This window comes from Bufo gargarizans, chromosome 4 (genome assembly GCF_014858855.1).
Source record: "Bufo gargarizans isolate SCDJY-AF-19 chromosome 4, ASM1485885v1, whole genome shotgun sequence".
In the NCBI taxonomy this organism is placed as follows: Eukaryota; Metazoa; Chordata; class Amphibia; order Anura; family Bufonidae; genus Bufo; species Bufo gargarizans.
In genome coordinates this window covers 471,423,758-471,442,029 of record NC_058083.1, presented here as the reverse complement: position 1 = coordinate 471,442,029, position 18,272 = coordinate 471,423,758, and positions in this window count along the sequence as shown.

Sequence of the window (18,272 nt, the reverse complement as noted above, 5' to 3'; positions counted from 1 at the left end):
TATACAGTCATGTGAAAAAATTAGGACACCCTTTGAAAGCATGTGGTTTTTTGTAACATTTTTAATAAAAGGTTATTTCATCTCCGTTTCAACAATACAGAGAGATTAAAGTAATCCAACTAAACAAAGAAAACTGAAGAAAAGTCTTTTCAAGATCTTCTGTAAATGTCATTCTACAAAAATGCCTATTCTAACTGAGGAAAAAGATAGGACACCCTCACATGTATTCCCTCTTAAATTGGCTCAGATCTCACACAGGTATATCACACCAGGTGCACATAATTAGTAGATCGTTACTCTGCATGTTGAATGAGGCTTGCCCTATTTAAACCTCAGACATTTAGTTTGGTGTGCTCCTGACTGTTGAAGTGAGAGTGAGCACCATGGTGAGAGCAAAAGAGCTGTCAGAGGACTTCAGAAAAAAGATTGTAGCAGCCTATGAGTCTGGGAAGGGATTTAAAAAGATCTCAAAAGATTTTGAAATCAGCCATTCCACTGTCCGGAAGATAGTCTACAAGTGGAGGGCTTTCAAAACAACTGCCAACATGCCCAGGACTGGTCGCCCCAGCAAGTTCACCCCAAGAGCAGACCGCAAGATGCTAAAAGAGGTCTCCAAAAACCCTAAAGTGTCATCTCGAGAACTACAGCAGGCTCTGGCTACTGTTGATGTAGAAGTACATGCCTCTACAATCAGAAAGAGACTGTACAAGTTTAACTTGCATGGGAGGTGTGCAAGGAGGAAACCTTTGCTTTCCAAGAGAAACATCGAGGCCAGACTGACATTTGCCAGAGATAAAGTTGACAAAGACCAGGACTTCTGGAATAATGTTCTTTGGACAGATGAGTCCAAAATTGAATTATTTGGACACAACAGCAGAGGACATGTTTGGCGTAAACCAAACACAGCATTCCAAGAAAAGAACCTCATACCAACTGTGAAGCATGGAGGTGGAAGTGTCATGGTTTGGGGCTGCTTTGCTGCAGCAGGACCTGGTCAGCTCACCATCATAGAATCCACGATGAATTCTACTGTGTATCAGAAGGTGCTTGAAGAACATGTGAGACCATCAGTTAGAAAATTAAAGCTGAAGCGGAACTGGACCATGCAACATGACAATGACCCAAAACATACTAGTAAATCAACCAAAGATTGGCTGAAAAAGAAGAAATGGAGAGTCCTGGAATGGCCAAGTCAAAGTCCAGATTTGAATCCCATTGAGATGCTGTGGGGTGACTTGAAAAGGGCTGTACGTGCAAGAAACCCCTCAAACATCTCACAGCTGAAAAAGTTCTGCATTGAGGAGTGGGGTAAAATTTCCTCAGACCGATGTCGAAGACTGGTAGATGGCTACAAGAACCGTCTCACTGCAGTTATTTCAGCCAAAGGAGGTAACACTCGCTATTAGGGGCAAGGGTGTCCTATCTTTTTCCTCAGTTAGAATAGGCATTTTTGTAGAATGACATTTACAGAAGATCTTGAAAAGACTTTTCTTCAGTTTTCTTTGTTTAGTCGGATTACTTTAATCTCTCTGTATTGTTGAAACGGAGATGAAATAACCTTTTATTAAAAATGTTACAAAAAACCACATGCTTTCAAAGGGTGTCCTAATTTTTTCACATGACTGTATATTCATACTTCTGATATATATGAATGCATAATATGTGGGAAACTACTGCTGATGTTTTTAGCCATAATATATTTACATGTTTTATAATATATTATATATTCTAAATATATAATAATACATGTAAATATATTATGGCTAAAAACATATATATACAAATGCTCCTGAAATGTTTCTGCCAGGATTCAAACTCCCTACGTTGAACATTAGAGGCAAGGATGTTAGCAACTACATTACACAGTTACATGTTAACCTGCACAGAAATATAAAATAAGTCTTCTGCTGAATACCGCAGGAATTGTCACTACATTAGAAACTACTATGAGGTTTTTCTGACACAGTTTAGCATTCAGCTTTATAGCTGAGTGGATAAGGTCCTTGCCTCTAATGTACAAGGAGTTGAGCGTTCAAATCCCAGCAGAAACTTTTCAGAAATATATGCTAACTTCCATTTAAATACACTGACTCGAGCACACGCAGTGTTCGGCCGAGCATGCTCGATCAACATTAGTGTCGGACCCCCACCAATCAGATATTGATGAGTATCAAAATCTGGAAAACTCCTTCAAGATGGGGGTGGTGCCATGCAGCTAACCAATGCTTCTTTAGTTGAATCCACTATGTACTACCTGGGACTAACCCCATCTTCTCACTAGGCATCCTCTTTTCTGCTACAGAGGGCTCAACAAGTGCAGGAACAGTACAATTCTTAGTCATAACTGTGTGCACTGCTTGACCCTTGGGTTTAAATAGATCCATTCCCCCTAAAAAAGGAGGGGGAGGGGAACAACACCCCCAGGGCAAGGCAAAGCACTTACTCTGTCCTGTGCTGCACCAATTATCTACATTTGACATCATATTAAAAAACAACACCTATAAATCCCACAAAAATGCGAAATATGAGGTATAAAATACAAAACCACCTATATAGGACGAGTTCAGGGCCAGCTTTAACGCAGGGCAAAATGGGGAGCTGCCCAAGGGCCTATTTGCTCCTGGGGGGCCCATGGCAGCTGCCTCTTGAGCCCCACTGGCCACTGCCCACAAGCCTGTACTAGTACATGGGTATTGTAGTGTGTGTAACAAGAGCCGGAGAGGCAGCTTACTAGTGCTTGTAATGATAAAAATGGCAGACATTTCCCGCACCCTAAACACTGCATCCAGTCACACACAGGGCTCTGCTACTGAAGGGATTCTTCAGCCTCCACAAACTTTCCGTCAAGACAGGGAATTTACAGCAAGGAAGTGTGCAAGAAGAGAAATCACAGCTCTGACAGCCAATCAGAGACAAGGAAGGGTTGTAAGAACCAATGGAGGAGCAGAAGTGGCAGGGTGGGAAAGTCCCAACTTGTGACAGAATGGAGAAGTATGCGCATTGGACTGAGGGGTGTGTATAGCTGTCCTGTGTGTACTGAGGAGTGTGTATATGTCCTATGTACTGTATCATATGTATATAGCTGTCCTGTGTGTACTGTATAATATGTATATAGCTGTCCTGTGTGTACTGAGGAGTGTGTATATGTCCTGTATCATATGTATATAGCTGTCCTGTGTGTACTGAGGCGTGTGTATATGTCCTGTATCATATGTATATAGCTGTCCTGTGTGTACTGAGGAGTTTGTATATGTCCTGTATCATATGTATATGTCCTATGTACTATATCATATGTAAATAGCTGTCCTGTGTGTACTTAGGAGTGTGTATAGCTGTCCTGTGTGTACTGAGGAGTGTGTATATGTCCTGTATCATATGTATATGTCTTATGTACTGTATCATATGTATATAGCTGTCCTGTGTATACTGAGGAGTGTGTATATGTCCTGTGTACTGTATCATATGTGTATAGCTGTCCTGTGTGTACTGTATCCTATGTATATAGCTGTCCTGTGTACTGTATCATATGTATACAGCTGTCCTGTGTGTACTGTATCATATGTATATAGCTGTCCTGTGTACTGTATCATATGTATATAGCTGTCCTGTGGAGTGTGTATATGTCCTGTGTACTGTATCATATGTATATAGCTGTCCTGTGTGTAGTGTATCATATGTATATAGCTGTCCTGTGGAGTGTGTATATGTCCTGTGTACTGTATCATATGTATATAGCTATCCTGTGTGTACTGAGGAGTGTGTATATGTCCTGTATCATATGTATATAGCTGTCCTGTGTGTCCTGTATCATATGTATATAGCTGTCCTGTGTGTACTGAGGCGTGTGTATATGTCCTGTATCATATGTATATAGCTGTCCTGTGTGTACTGAGGAGTTTGTATATGTCCTGTATCATATGTATATGTCCTATGTACTATATCATATGTATATAGCTGTCCTGTGTGTACTGAGGAGTGTGTATATGTCCTGTGTACTGTATCATATGTGTATAGCTGTCCTGTGTGTACTGTATCATATGTACTGTATATAGCTGTCCTGTGTGTACTGTATCATATGTATATAGCTGTCCTGTGTGTACTGAGGAGTGTGTATATGTCCTGTGTACTGTATCATATGTATATAGCTGTCCTGTGTGTACTGTATCATATGCATATAGCTGTCCTGTGTACTGTATCATATGTATATAGCTGTCCTGTGGAGTGTGTATATGTCCTGTGTACTGTATCATATGTATATAGCTGTCCTGTGTGTACTGTATCATGTATATAGCTGTCCTGTGTGTACTGAGGAGTGTGTATAGCTGTCCTGTGTGTACTGTATCATATGCATATAGCTGTCCTGTGTGTACTGAGAAGTGTGTATATGTCCTGTATCAGATGTATATAGCTGTCCTGTGTGTACTGAGGAGTGTGCACAGCTGTCCTGTGTGTACTGAGGAGTGTGTATATGTCCTGTGTACTATATCATATGTATATAGCTGTCCTGTGTGTACTGAGGAGTGTGTATATGTCCTGTATCATATGTATATAGCTGTCCTGTGTGTACTGTATCATATATATATATATATATATATATATATATCTGTCCTGTGTGTACTGAGGAGTGTGTATATGTCCTGTGTACTGTATCATATGTATATAGCTGTCCTCTGTGTACTGTATCATATGTATATAGCTGTCCTGTGTGTACTATATCATATGTATATAGCTGTCCTCTGTGTACTGTATCATATGTATATAGCTGTCCTGTGTGTACTATATCATATGTCTATAGCTGTCCTGTGTGTACTGAGGAGTGTGTATAGCTGTCCTGTGTACTGTATCATATGCATATAGCTGTCCTGTGTGTACTGAGTAGTGTGTATATGTCCTGTGTACTATATAATATGTATATAGCTGTTCTGTGTGTACTGAGGAGTGTGTATAGCTGTCCTGTGTGTACTGAGGAGTGTATATAGCTGTCCTGTGTGTACTGTATCATATGTATATAGCTGTCCTCTGTGTACTGTATCATATGTATATAGCTGTCCTGTGTGTACTGTATCATATGTATATAGCTGTCCTGTGTGCACTGTATCATATGTATATAGCTGTCGTATGTGGACTGTATCATATATACTGTATATAGCTGTCCTGTGTGCACTGTATCATATGTATATAGCTGTCCTGTGTGTACTGTATCATATGTATATAGCTTTCCTGTGTGTTCTGCATATGTATATAGCTGTCCTGTGTGTACTGAGGAGTGTATATAGCTGTCCTGTATGTACTGTATCATATGCATATAACTGTCCTGTGTGTACTGAGGAGTGTGTATATGTCCTGTGTACTATATAATATGTATATAGCTGTTCTGTGTGTACTGAGGAGTGTGTATAGCTGTCCTGTGTGTACTGAGGAGTGTGTATATGTCCTGTGTACTGTATCATATGTATATAGCTGTCCTGTGTGTACTGTATCATATGTATATAGCTGTCCTGTGTGTACTGTATCATATGTATATAGCTGTCCTGTGTGTACTGAGGAGTGTGTATATGTCCTGTGTACTGTATCATATGTATATAGCTGTCCTGTGTGCACTGTATCATATGTATATAGCTGTCCTGTGTGTACTGAGGAGTGTGCACAGCTATCCTGTGTGTACTGAGGAGTGTGTATATGTCCTGTGTACTATATCATACAGACGTGGACAAAATTGTTGGTACCCTTTGGTCAATGAAAGAAAAAGTCACAATGGTCACAGAAATAACTTTAATCTGACAAAAGTAATAATAAATTAAAATTCTATAAATGTTAACCAATGAAAGTCAGACATTGTTTTTCAACCATGCTTCAACAGAATTATGTAAAAAAATAAACTCATGAAACAGGCATGGACAAAAATGATGGTACCCCTAGAAAACACAGAACATAATGTGACCAAAGGGACATGTTAATTCAAGGTGTGTCCACTAATTAGCATCACAGGTGTCTACAACCTTGTAATCAGCCATTGGGCCTATATATATGGCTCCAGGTAATCACTGTGTTGTTTGGTGATATGGTGTGTACCACACTCGACATGGACCAGAGGAAGCAAAGGAAAGAGCTGTCTCAAGAGATCAGAAAGAAAATTATAGACAAGCATGTTAAAGGTAAAGGCTATAAGACCATCTCCAAGCAACTAGATGTTCCTGTGAGTACAGTTGCACATATTATTCATAAGTTTAAGATCCATGGGACTGTAGCCAACCTCCCTGGACGTGGCCGCAGGAGGAAAATTGATGACAAATCTAAGAGACGGATAATCCGAATGGTAACAAAAGAGCCTAGAAAGACTTCTAAAGAGATTCAAGGTGAACTTCATGCTCAAGGAACATCAGTGTCAGATCGCACCATCCGTCGTTGTTTGAGCCAAAGTGGACTACATGGGAGACGACCAAGGAGGACACCATTGTTGAAAACGAATCATAAAAAAGCAAGACTGGAATATGCCAAACTACATGTTGACAAGCCACAAAGCTTCTGGGAGAATGTCCTGTGGACAGATGAGACAAAAATCGAAGTTTTTGCCAAGGCACATCAGCTGTATGTTCACAGACGAAAAAATGAAGCATATCAAGAAAAGAACACTGTCCCTACTGTGAAACATGGAGGAGGCTCTGTTATGTTCTGGGGCTGCTTTGCTGCGTCTGGCACAGGGTGTCTTGAATCTGTGCAGGGTACAATGAAATCTCAAGACTATCAAGGAATTCTAGAGAGAAATGTACTAGCCAGTGTCAGAAAGCTTGGTCTCAGTCGCAGGTCATGGGTCTTGCAACAGGACAATGACCCAAAACACACCGCTAAAAACACCCAAGAATGGCTAAGAGGAAAAAATTGGACTATTCTAAAGTGGCCTTCTATGAGCCCTGACCTCAATCCTATTGAGCATCTTTGGAAGGAGCTGAAACATGCAGTCTGGAAAAGGCACCCTTCAAACCGGACACAACTGGAGCAGTTTGCTCATGAGGAGTGGGCCAAAATACCTGCTGAGAGGTGCAGATGTCTCATTGACAGTTACAGGAAGCGTTTGATTGCAGTGATTGCCTCAAAAGGTTGCGCAACAAAATATTAAGTTAGGGGTACCATCATTTTTGTCCATGCCTGTTTCATGAGTTTATTTTTTTACATAATTCTGTTGAAGCATGGTTGAAAAACAATGTCTGACTTTCATTGGTTAACATTTATAGAATTTTAATTTATTATTACTTTTGTCAGATTAAAGTTATTTCTGTGACCATTGTGACTTTTTCTTTCATTGACCAAAGGGTACCAACAATTTTGTCCACGTCTATATGTATATAGCGGTCCTGTGTGTACTGAGGAGTGTGTATATATAGCTGTCCTGTGTGTACTGAGGAGTGTTTATAGCTGTCCTGTGTGTACTGTATCATATGTATATAGCTGTCCTGTGTGTACTATATCATATGTATATAGCTGTGCTCTATATCATATGCATATAGCTGTCCTGTGTGGACTGAGGAGTGTGTAGCTGTCCTGTGTGTACTGTATCATATGTATATAGCTGTCCTGTGTGCACTGTATCATATGTATATAGCTGTCCTGTGTGTACTGTATCATATGTATATAGCTTTCCTGTGTGTTCTGTATATGTATATAGCTGTCCTGTGTGTACAGAGGAGTGTGTATATGTCCTGTATATAGCTGTCATGTGTGTACTGTATATGTATATAGCTGTCCTGTGTGTACAGAGGAGTGTGTATAGCTGTCCTGTGTGTACAGAGGAGTGTGTATATCTGTCTAGTGTGTACTGTATCATATGTATATAGCTGTCCTGTGTGTACTGTATCATATGTATATAGCTGTCCTGTGTGTACTGTATCATATGTATATAGCTGTCCTGTGTGTACTGAGGAGTGTGTATAGCTGTCCTGTGTGTACTGAGGAGTGTGTATAGCTGTCCTGTGTGTACTAAGGAGTGTGTATAGTTGTCCTGTGTGTACAGAGGAGTGTGTATATCTGTCTAGTGTGTACTGTATCATATGTATATAGCTGTCCTGTGTGTACTGTATCATATGCATATAGCTGTCCTGTGTGTACTGTATCATATGCATATAGCTGTCCTGTGTGTACTGAGGAGTGTGTATAGCTGCCCTGTGTGTACTAAGGAGTGTGTATATGTCCTGTGTACTATATAATATGTATATAGCTATCCTGTGTGTACTGAGGAGTGTGTATAGCTGTCCTGTGTGTACTGTATCATATGCATATAGCTGTCCTGTGTGTACTGAGAAGTGTGTATATGTCCTGTGTGTACTGTATATGTATATAGCTGTCCTGTGTGTACAGAGGAGTGTGTATAGCTGTCTAGTGTGTACTGTATCATAGGTATATAGCTGTCCTCTGTGTACTATATCATATGTATATAGCAGTGGCGTACCGCCAATATAGGCAGACCACGCCGCTGCTATGGGGCCCGCAGCACAGGGGGGCCCGGAGCACACAGAAGGCCCCGCCCCCTTAGTTTATTTTAGACAGTACACAGACTTGTGGTGCAGGCGCAGCGGGCCCTCGGCACTTGCGTTTGATCGGCGACACCCCCCACCCAGACCCCCCCCCCTTCCCCAGCATCTGGAGTCTTGTCTGACCTGCCTCTTAATTCATCCGGCCGGGCTGTGGGCGTGTTTTGATTCACACTGGCCAATCAGCACAAGGAGGCAGCTGCTGATTGGCCAGTGTATTGCAGGCAGCAGGAGCGGGCGCTGCTCATACATACAGAGCGCGTGAGCGAGGCAAGTAGGCGACACACACGGCCCCCTGCAAAGCCATGCTGAAAAAGTAATCTGCCACTGCCCTGCCGTTTCCCGGCGACAGCAAGTGCAGTGACACTAGTGAGTGAAGGCCAGACTGAAGGACTGCCCGCTCCTGAACAGACACAGACGGTGGTCTGTTGATTGGTTGGTGGTTGTGTTGTGTATGGGAAGGGATAATGCAGCATTGCCAGCAAGAGAACTCCTAGGGAGGGAGGGGAGGCTCATAGAGGACAGTGTGCTTTCCTCCTACACTGTCCTCTATGAGCCTCCCCCCCATGAGTCCCCCCAACGCCTAATGCCCCCCCCCCAAAATGCCCAGGGGGGTGGAGTAATAGGAGTAAAGCACACTGTCCTCTATGAGCCCCCCAACCCCTAATGCCCCCCAAAATGCCCAGGGGTAGAGAAGTAGGAGGAAAGCACACTGTCCTGAGAATTTTGGGGGGCATTAGGGGTTGGAGGGGCTCATAGAGGACTCAGGAAACCCCTTGCTTCTGATGCTAAGTGTGCACACAGCCACCAATCACATTCCCCCAAGCCACCCATCCCCCAACACATCAGTTACCTTTGGGGGGGGGGGGGGATATGATTGGTGACTATGTGCACACTCAGCATCAGCAGCAAAGAGTTAAAGGGGTTTGGGGTAAGAGAAGTGATGACAAAATGGCACTGGTAGCAAAGGGGTTAAGATGTGGGGGATGGCCTACGTCTGGCTTTAGCACAGTGGACACAGGCAGGAGGAGCGATGTGTATGCGGGCTCCGGCCCTGCACTCGTTCAGCTGTGCTCGCATACATATCGCGCCCTGTGTCCACTGTCCTGTGCCCACTCTGCTAAAACCTGACATAGCCCATCTATGCCCGACTTTACCAAAGCAGACAGGTATGTATGTGTGTGTGTCTGTGTTTGTATCACTATCACCATGCCCACAATGTTCCTATGTCTTGACGCAGCTGCATCAGGACGTTCTGTGCGGAGCAAGAAGATGGAAGAGGAGGCAGCGCCGCCAGCATGGAGTCCGTGGAAGAGACACAGGGAGGCACACTAAGGACACAGGTAAAACTACCACATGATCTACTCTAGTGTTATCTGTGGTTTTACAGAGGACTGCAAGTAACACTACCACATTATCATCACTAGTGTTATCTGTGGTTTCACATAGGACTGCAGGTAACACTACTACATTTTCGGTAATCAGAGAGCCATCACTGTGTTATCTGTATTCAGAGAGCTATCGCTGTGTTATTTGTGGTGTTACATAGGACTACAGGTGACCTCTACTACATTATCTGTACTCAGAGAGTTATCACTGTGTTATTTGCAATGTTACATAGGACTGCAGATAAAACTTTTATGGAATATCCACAGTAGTCCCATAGATTCAGATACCACAGGGTTTTGTTCCTGCGGCATTCCCTTTGCCGCAAAAATGACCTGTGCCCTTCATTCTCTGGGTCAGTACGAATACGTACGAATGTATGTATACATTTCTTAATTGGCAAATGGGGGGGTGGCAGGGGAGGAGCCAGGACAGGAGGTGGGATGGACCAGGGGTGGGTAGTGGGCGGGGTTAGGGGGCCCAATTCAGATTCTTGCTATGGGGCCCAGTGATTTCTATGTATGCCCCTGGTATATAGCTGTCCTCTGTGTACTATATCATATGTATATAGCTGTCCTCTGTGTACTATATCATATGTATATAGCTGTCCTGTGAGGAGTGTATCATATATATATAGCTGTCCTATGTGGACTGTATCATATGTATATAGCTGTCCTGTGTGGACTGTATTATATGTATATAGCTGTCCTCTGTGTACTATATCATATGTATATAGCTGTCCTCTGTGTACTATATCATATGTATATAGCTGTCCTGTGAGGAGTGTATCATATATATATAGCTGTCCTATGTGGACTGTATCATATGTATATAGCTGTCCTGTGTGGACTGTATTATATGTATATAGCTGTCCTCTGTGTACTATATCATATGTATATAGCTGTCCTCTGTGTACTATATCATATGTATATAGCTGTCCTGTGAGGAGTGTATCATATGTATATAGCTGTCCTATGTGGACTGTATCATATGTATATAGCTGTCCTGTGTGTACTGTATCATATGTATATAGCTGTCCTGTGTGTACTGTATCATATGTATATAGCTGTCCTATGTGGACTGTATCATATGTATATAGCTGTCCTGTGTGGACTGTATTATATGTATATAGCTGTCCTATGTGTACTGTATCATATGTATATAGCTGTCCTGTGTGTACTGTATCATATGTATATAGCTGTCCTGTGTGTACTATATCATATGTATATAGCTGTCCTCTGTGTACTATATCATATGTATATAGCTGTCCTGTGTGTACCGAGGAGTGTGTATATGTCCTGTATATGTATATAGCTGTCCTGTGTGTACTGTATCATATGTATATAGCTGTCCTGTGTGTACTGTATCATATGTATATAGCTGTCCTGTGTGTACTGTATCATATGTATATAGCTGTTCTATGTAGACTGTATCATGTATATAGCTGTCCTGTGTGTACTGTATCATATGTATATAGCTGTCCTGTGTGCACTGTATCATATGTATATAGCTGTCCTGTGTGTACTATATCATATGTATATAGCTGTCCTCTGTGTACTATATCATATGTATATAGCTGTCCTGTGTGTACCGAGGAGTGTGTATATGTCCTGTATATGTATATAGCTGTCCTGTGTGTACTGTATCATATGTATATAGCTGTCCTGTGTGTACTGTATCATATGTATATAGCTGTCCTGTGTGTACTGTATCATATGTATATAGCTGTTCTATGTAGACTGTATCATGTATATAGCTGTCCTGTGTGTACTGAGGAGTGTGTATATGCCCTGTGTGTACTGAGGAGTGTTTATATGCCCTGTGTGTACTAAGAAAAAGGAAATTCAGCAGCTCTCACCTGCCCCTCCTTCAGCTGTGAGCACGGAACGCCCGGGTCAGGTAACGGGCAGCAAATGCGAAAAGAGGTTGAAAGAAATCCAGCTCCACTTGAATAAAGGAATGTAGATTTATTTTGCTTGCGGTAAAAACTCATCCATGAATTACAAAAATAGCAGTCTTGTCTACGCGTTTTGGGCTACCAGAGAATTCCTCATGACACAGAAAGACATTAAAAGTGAGACCTTTTAAAGGGAAGGGTGCACCTGTATTCACTAATTGTCTCCACAGGCCTGTAACCGCCCCCTAGAAAAGGTGCCACACCTTCAGTTAACTCTTCTCATGAAAAATAATGAAAGAAAAAACAACAAAAAGCATTAAACCATACAAATACATAGTGAAAAATAACAGGTTTTGGATATTAACATGTGTGTGCAGCAAATGCACCTGTGATGTCCACACCTATAGCTTCCCTTGGTCCTAAGCCACACTGGTTGCGATTTTTTCTTTTCTTGATACAGGCTGGGGCTGACATAGTTAGCAATTGTGGGCGCCCTTCTAGCTGCGCATTTAACCCCATCTGCAACTATGTCAGTCCATTCTTTATCATATCACAGGACGGGAAAATGCTTTTTTACAATATGACATATTTGTTGGTATTCTGTACTGTATTGTGTCACAAACAGATTGTTTCTTCTGCCCTTGATATTATGATTTTTGTTTTTATTTTTAATACTTGTACCTGTATCAGAAAGTGGAGCCTCCTTTTGCAATAAATGTTCCTGTCTAGGATAAAGGAGGGATCCCCTTTCAATGGTTGAGACCTGTTGTATGGCCTCCTCTACAAGTTTTGCGCCATAGCCTCTTTTACCCAATCTATGGGAGATGTGTCTAGCTTCCTCCATAAAGCTCTTTTCTTCCTGGCAATTCCTTCTTGCACGGATTATTTCACCCCTGGGTATGTTGGCAATTACATGTTTTGGATGACAGGATGTCGCATATAATGTGGTGTTACCTGCCATGGGCTTCCTATATGTGCAGGTGGAGACCCGATTGGTGGTGGAGTCCCCCCTCAGGCGCAAATCTAAAAAGGCCACCTCCAGTGTATCATGGTGGACACCAAAAGAAATAGTGTCCACACAGGAATTGATGTAACCACAGAAGGATGGTATGGCCGCCACATCGCCCGTCCAGATCAGGATCAGGTCATCGATGTAACGGCCATACCACCTGATGTGGTGCCAAAAAGGGTGGGTGTCGATGAAGAGAAAACACCTCTCCCACCATGCCATAAAGATGTTAGCAATGGAGGGAGAGAATTTGGCCCCCATCGACACCCCCGATATCTGGAGGTAAAATTTATTGTTGAACATGAAGAAATTGCGCCTGAGGAGGAAGTCCACCACCATCAGGACATATTCCTGCAAACCTGCAGTAATGTTCCCAGGGATCTCAACTCTCCCGGAGGTTCAGGGAGTCTCCCGCTATTAGATAGCGGCTCCCTGACACCCGCATGTGAAACAATATCTCCCGAAAAGGTTTATCTCAGTCAGATAGCAGAGCAGAGAGATAAGAGAAGTGACAGGACAGAGTTTAGATTACAGGTTGAATTAACCCTTTCGGGTCAAATTGGCTTCTCAAGGAGATATATATGTTAAAGGCATCCCTTCTGTCTCATTCAGTAGCTATATAACTATTGAGAGAGATGCTTTTTTTTTTTTTAAATACATTTACACATTTAACCCTCCATTTTAATTATATTATTTACCCCAGTGTTAAATTCACACCCCTGGATGCTTTAATCATATATATAAATATGATAATTTGGGGCAGGGTAATGAGCCCGGTCCTCCACACCATAGAGCAAAGTGTGCAGATACTTCATATGTTTGGAAAATGTAATAAAAAGTTCGTTAAAAAAAAAACTCCCTGAAATGAGAAGTGCACCTCCCTGAAATGAGTTTTTGCAGGTTGGGATGTCTGTGTTCCCATATATCTGTAGGAACCAAGTAAGGGATTTGATGGCCAGTTTGTGGGGAATATTTGTATACAAGGACACTACGTCCGCTGTGATCCATACATAATTTGACGACCATTCAATATTGTCAATCGTTTGCAGAACGGACGTAGTGTCCCTGAGATAACCTGGTATTAGTGGTATGAGTGGCTGAAGTATGGAGTCAACCCATTGGGACATTCTTTCGGAAAAGGAGCCAATGCCCGCTACAATTGGCCTGAGGGGAGGTGGAAAAACATTTTTATGTGTTTTTGGAAGTGCGTGAAACACTGGGATAACCGGGGACACAATATAGATATAGTCTGATTCCTTGTTGGTTAGGAAACCTGATTGGATCCCTAAGTCCAAAATGTCTCTGAGTTCCTTCTGAAAAGAGGGGAGGGGGTTGTCACTGAGAGTGACATATACTGTAGTGTCACTAAGCATGGATTCAATCATGGTCTTGTATAGACCACTGTCCAGCACGACAACCCCACCCCCCTTGTCAGATTGTTTGACTACAACATCCGCCCTCGTTTTCAAATCCTGGAGTGCCTTTTTTTCTTTTTTAGTAACATTATTGCTACCCCCAGGATTCTGATTAATTTGATCGTGCAGCAAAACTAAATCACGTTCCACCAAATCCTGGTATCGATCCAGTGCTGGAGATCTGGACTGAATCGGATAAAAATCTCGATTCTTTGTATGGAAATGCATAGACCTGTTATACAAATCCAGATTCTCCAGGACTGTATTCGACTCCTGAAGTTCACATACATGCATCATTTCATGGAAGCTCATGTGTCTATTATTTAAAGTACTTATATCGACACAGACAGAAGGATCACTTGTGGACGCAACAGGGTAATCCGCGTCCCCAGCCTCCGCAGCACAGACATCGTCACCACCCACCTGAAAATGCCGGCGGAGAGTGAGGGCGCGGGCCAGCCTGTTGACATCCAGAAGCGTCCTATACAGGTCAAATTGACAGGTAGGAGAAAAGGTTAAACCTCTCTTGAGTATACTGATATCATCAGCTGACAATATGGAGGCGGATAAATTGATTACTTCAAGTTCATCCTGTCCTTTTTGTATTTTATTGGATACCGGCGGTTTTCCATGTTTTCGACCCGCCCTCCGTTTTTTGAAGCCGATTTGTGTAAAGCAGTCGCTTGACTTTGTGCGGCCTGCGTCGATGACAGGGCAAGATCCTGTTCAGAATCGGCAGAATCCAAATCCGTTGAACTGAAGGAAACCCTTTGCAGATTATTTCTTTTCTTTTTGTTGCGCAGCTTTTTTAAGATTGAGCGAGGTGTATTCTGTTTAGAATCTGTCCATGTATACACCTGGTCGGACTGATAATCAAGTAGATCGCGGTTATATTTCCTTTGCTTAAATTTAATGAGATCGTCCTCCATTTTTTGAAGATCATCTTTTTGCTTATTATCCAGGTTGATGAATTCAGGATTATCGATGTGTGCACTCAGGGTTTCTTGCGTTTTTTTGATGTTTGCCCTGTATTCCACAAGAGCTTGGCTCTCATTAGTTATGATTAGGTCCATCAGTTTCAGGGAGCACTCTGACAAAATGACTTCCCACTCCTTCAAAAAGGTATCCGAATATATGGATATATATATCAGGGACACTACGTCCGTTCTGCAAACGATTGACAATATTGAATGGTCGTCAAATTATGTATGGATCACAGCGGACGTAGTGTCCTTTGTATACAAATATTCCCCACGAACTGGCCATCAAATCCCTTATTTGGTTCCTACAGATATATGGGAACATTACTGCAGGTTTGCAGGAATATGTCCTGATGGTGGTGGACTTCCTCCTCAGGCGCAATTTCTTCATGTTCAACAATAAATTTTACCTCCAGATATCGGGGGTGTCGATGTGGGCCAAATTCTCTCCCTCCATTGCTAACATCTTTATGGCATGGTGGGAGAGGTGTTTTCTCTTCATCGACACCCACCCTTTTTGGCACCACATCAGGTGGTATGGCCGTTACATCGATGACCTGATCCTGATCTGGACGGGCGATGTGGCGGCCATACCATCCTTCTGTGGTTACATCAATTCCTGTGTGGACACTATTTCTTTTAGTGTCCACCATGATACACTGGAGGTGGCCTTTTTGGATTTGCGTCTGAGGGGGGACTCCACCACCAATCGGGTCACCACCTGCACATATAGGAAGCCCATGGCAGGTAACAACACATTATATGCGACATCCTGTCATTCAAAACATGTAATTGCCAACATACCCAGGGGTGAAATAATCCGTGCAAGAAGGAATTGCACGGAAGAAAAGAGCTTTTGCTATGGTGCAAAACTTGTAGGAGGCCATACAACAGGTCTCAACCATTGAAAGGGGATCCCTCCTTTATCCTAGACAGGAACATTAATTGCAAAAGGAGGCTCCACTTTCTGATACAGGTACAAGTAGTAAAAATAAAAACAAAAATCATAATATCAAGGACAAGGGCAGAAGAAACAATCTGTTTGTGACACAATACAGTACAGAATACCAACAAATATGTCATATTGTAAAAAAGCATTTTCCCGTCCTGTGATATGATAAAGAATGGACTGACATAGTTGCAGATGGGGTTAAATGCGCAGCTAGAAGGGCGCCCACAATTGCTAACTATGTCAGCCCCAGCCTGTATCAAGAAAAGAAAAAATCGCAACCAGTGTGGCTTAGGACCAAGGGGAGCTATAGGTGTGGACATCACAGGTGCATTTGCTGCACACACATGTTAATATCCAAAACCTTTTCTTCAACTGCAAACAACAGAGTCTTCCCAATGAAAGCGTATCTCAATTGCAATACAACCCATGCAGTTTATTTAATTACTTGCACAAAATGTAAATTGCAATATGTGGGCTGTACTATCAATGCAATAAAATCCAGAATACGGAAACACATCTCTGATGTGCCCCACCATGGCAACCGCAATGTATCTGCAGCTAGTCTGCACTTTGCCATGGTGGGGACACATCAGATATGGTGGTACAAGGCATAGAAAGTTTTTTTTGCCCAAACGTGGAGGAGACTATAGAAGAAAATTATTAAACAGAGAGTCTTTTTGGATATTTTCATTGAACACGCGCCAACCTGAGGGGCTCAATAAACGCTTAGATCTGATCCTGCAGCAATAATTTAGTTACTAGTAATTCAGTGCAACAAATCACCCCCTCCTCCTGGGAGTATTATAGGAGCAAAATTTCTTCTGCTAATCTGACCTCCATTACATTCCACCATATTCTACCTAGTAACCAGTATGCATTCAGCATACACCTTATGCGTATCCTTATTTATTTATTTGCATAGCTGTTATTTTTCACTATGTATTTGTATGGTTTAATGCTTTTTGTTGTTTTTTCTTTCATTATTTTTCATGAGAAGAGTTAACTGAAGGTGTGGCACCTTTTCTAGGGGGCGGTTACAGGCCTGTGGAGACAATTAGTGAATATAGGTGCACCCTTCCCTTTAAAAGGTCTCACTTTTAATGTCTTTCTGTGTCATGAGGAAGGGCTGGAATTGTCTCTGGTAGCCCGAAATGCGTAGACAAGACTGCTATTTTTGTAATTCATGGATAAGTTTTTACCGCATGCAAAATAAATCTACATTCCTTTATTCAAGTGGAGCTGGATTTCTTTCAACCTCTTTTCGTGTCCTGTGTGTACTGTATCATATGCATATAGCTTTCCTGTGTGTACTGAGGAATGTGTATATGTCCTGTGTGTACTGTATGATATGTACAGTTGCAAGAAAAAGTATGTGAACCCTTTGGAATGATATAGATTTCTGCACAAATTGGTCATAAATTTTGATCTGATCTTCATCTCAGTCACAACAATAGACAATCACAGTCTGCTTAAACTAATAACACACAAATAATTAAATGTTACCATGTTTTTATTGAACACACCATGTAAACATTCAGAGTGCACGTGGAAAAAGTATGTGAACCTCTAGACTAATGACATCTCTAAGAGTTAATTGGAGTGAGGTGTCAGCCAACTGGAGTCCAATCAATGAGATGAGATTGGAGGTGTTGGTTACAGCTGCCTGCCCTATAATAAACACACACCAGTTCTGGGTTTGCTTTTCACAAGAAGCATTGCCTGATGTGAATGATGCCTCGCACAAAAGAGCTCTCAGAAGACCTACGATTAAGAATTGTTGACCTGCATAAAGCTGGAAAGTATAAAAGTATCTCCAAAAGCCTTGCTGTTTATCAGTCCACAGTAAGACATGGTCTATAAATGGAGAAAGTTCAGCACTGCTGCTACTCTCCCTAGGAGTGGCCGTCCTGTAAAGATGACTGCAAGAGCACAGAGCAGACTGCTCAATGAGGTGAAGAAGAATCCTAGAGTGTCAGCTAAAGACTTACAAAAGTCTCTGGCATATGCTAACATCCCTGATAGCGAATCTACGATACGTAAAACACTAAACAAGAATGGATTTCATGGGAGGATACCACAGAGGAAGCCACTGCTGTCCAAAAGAATCA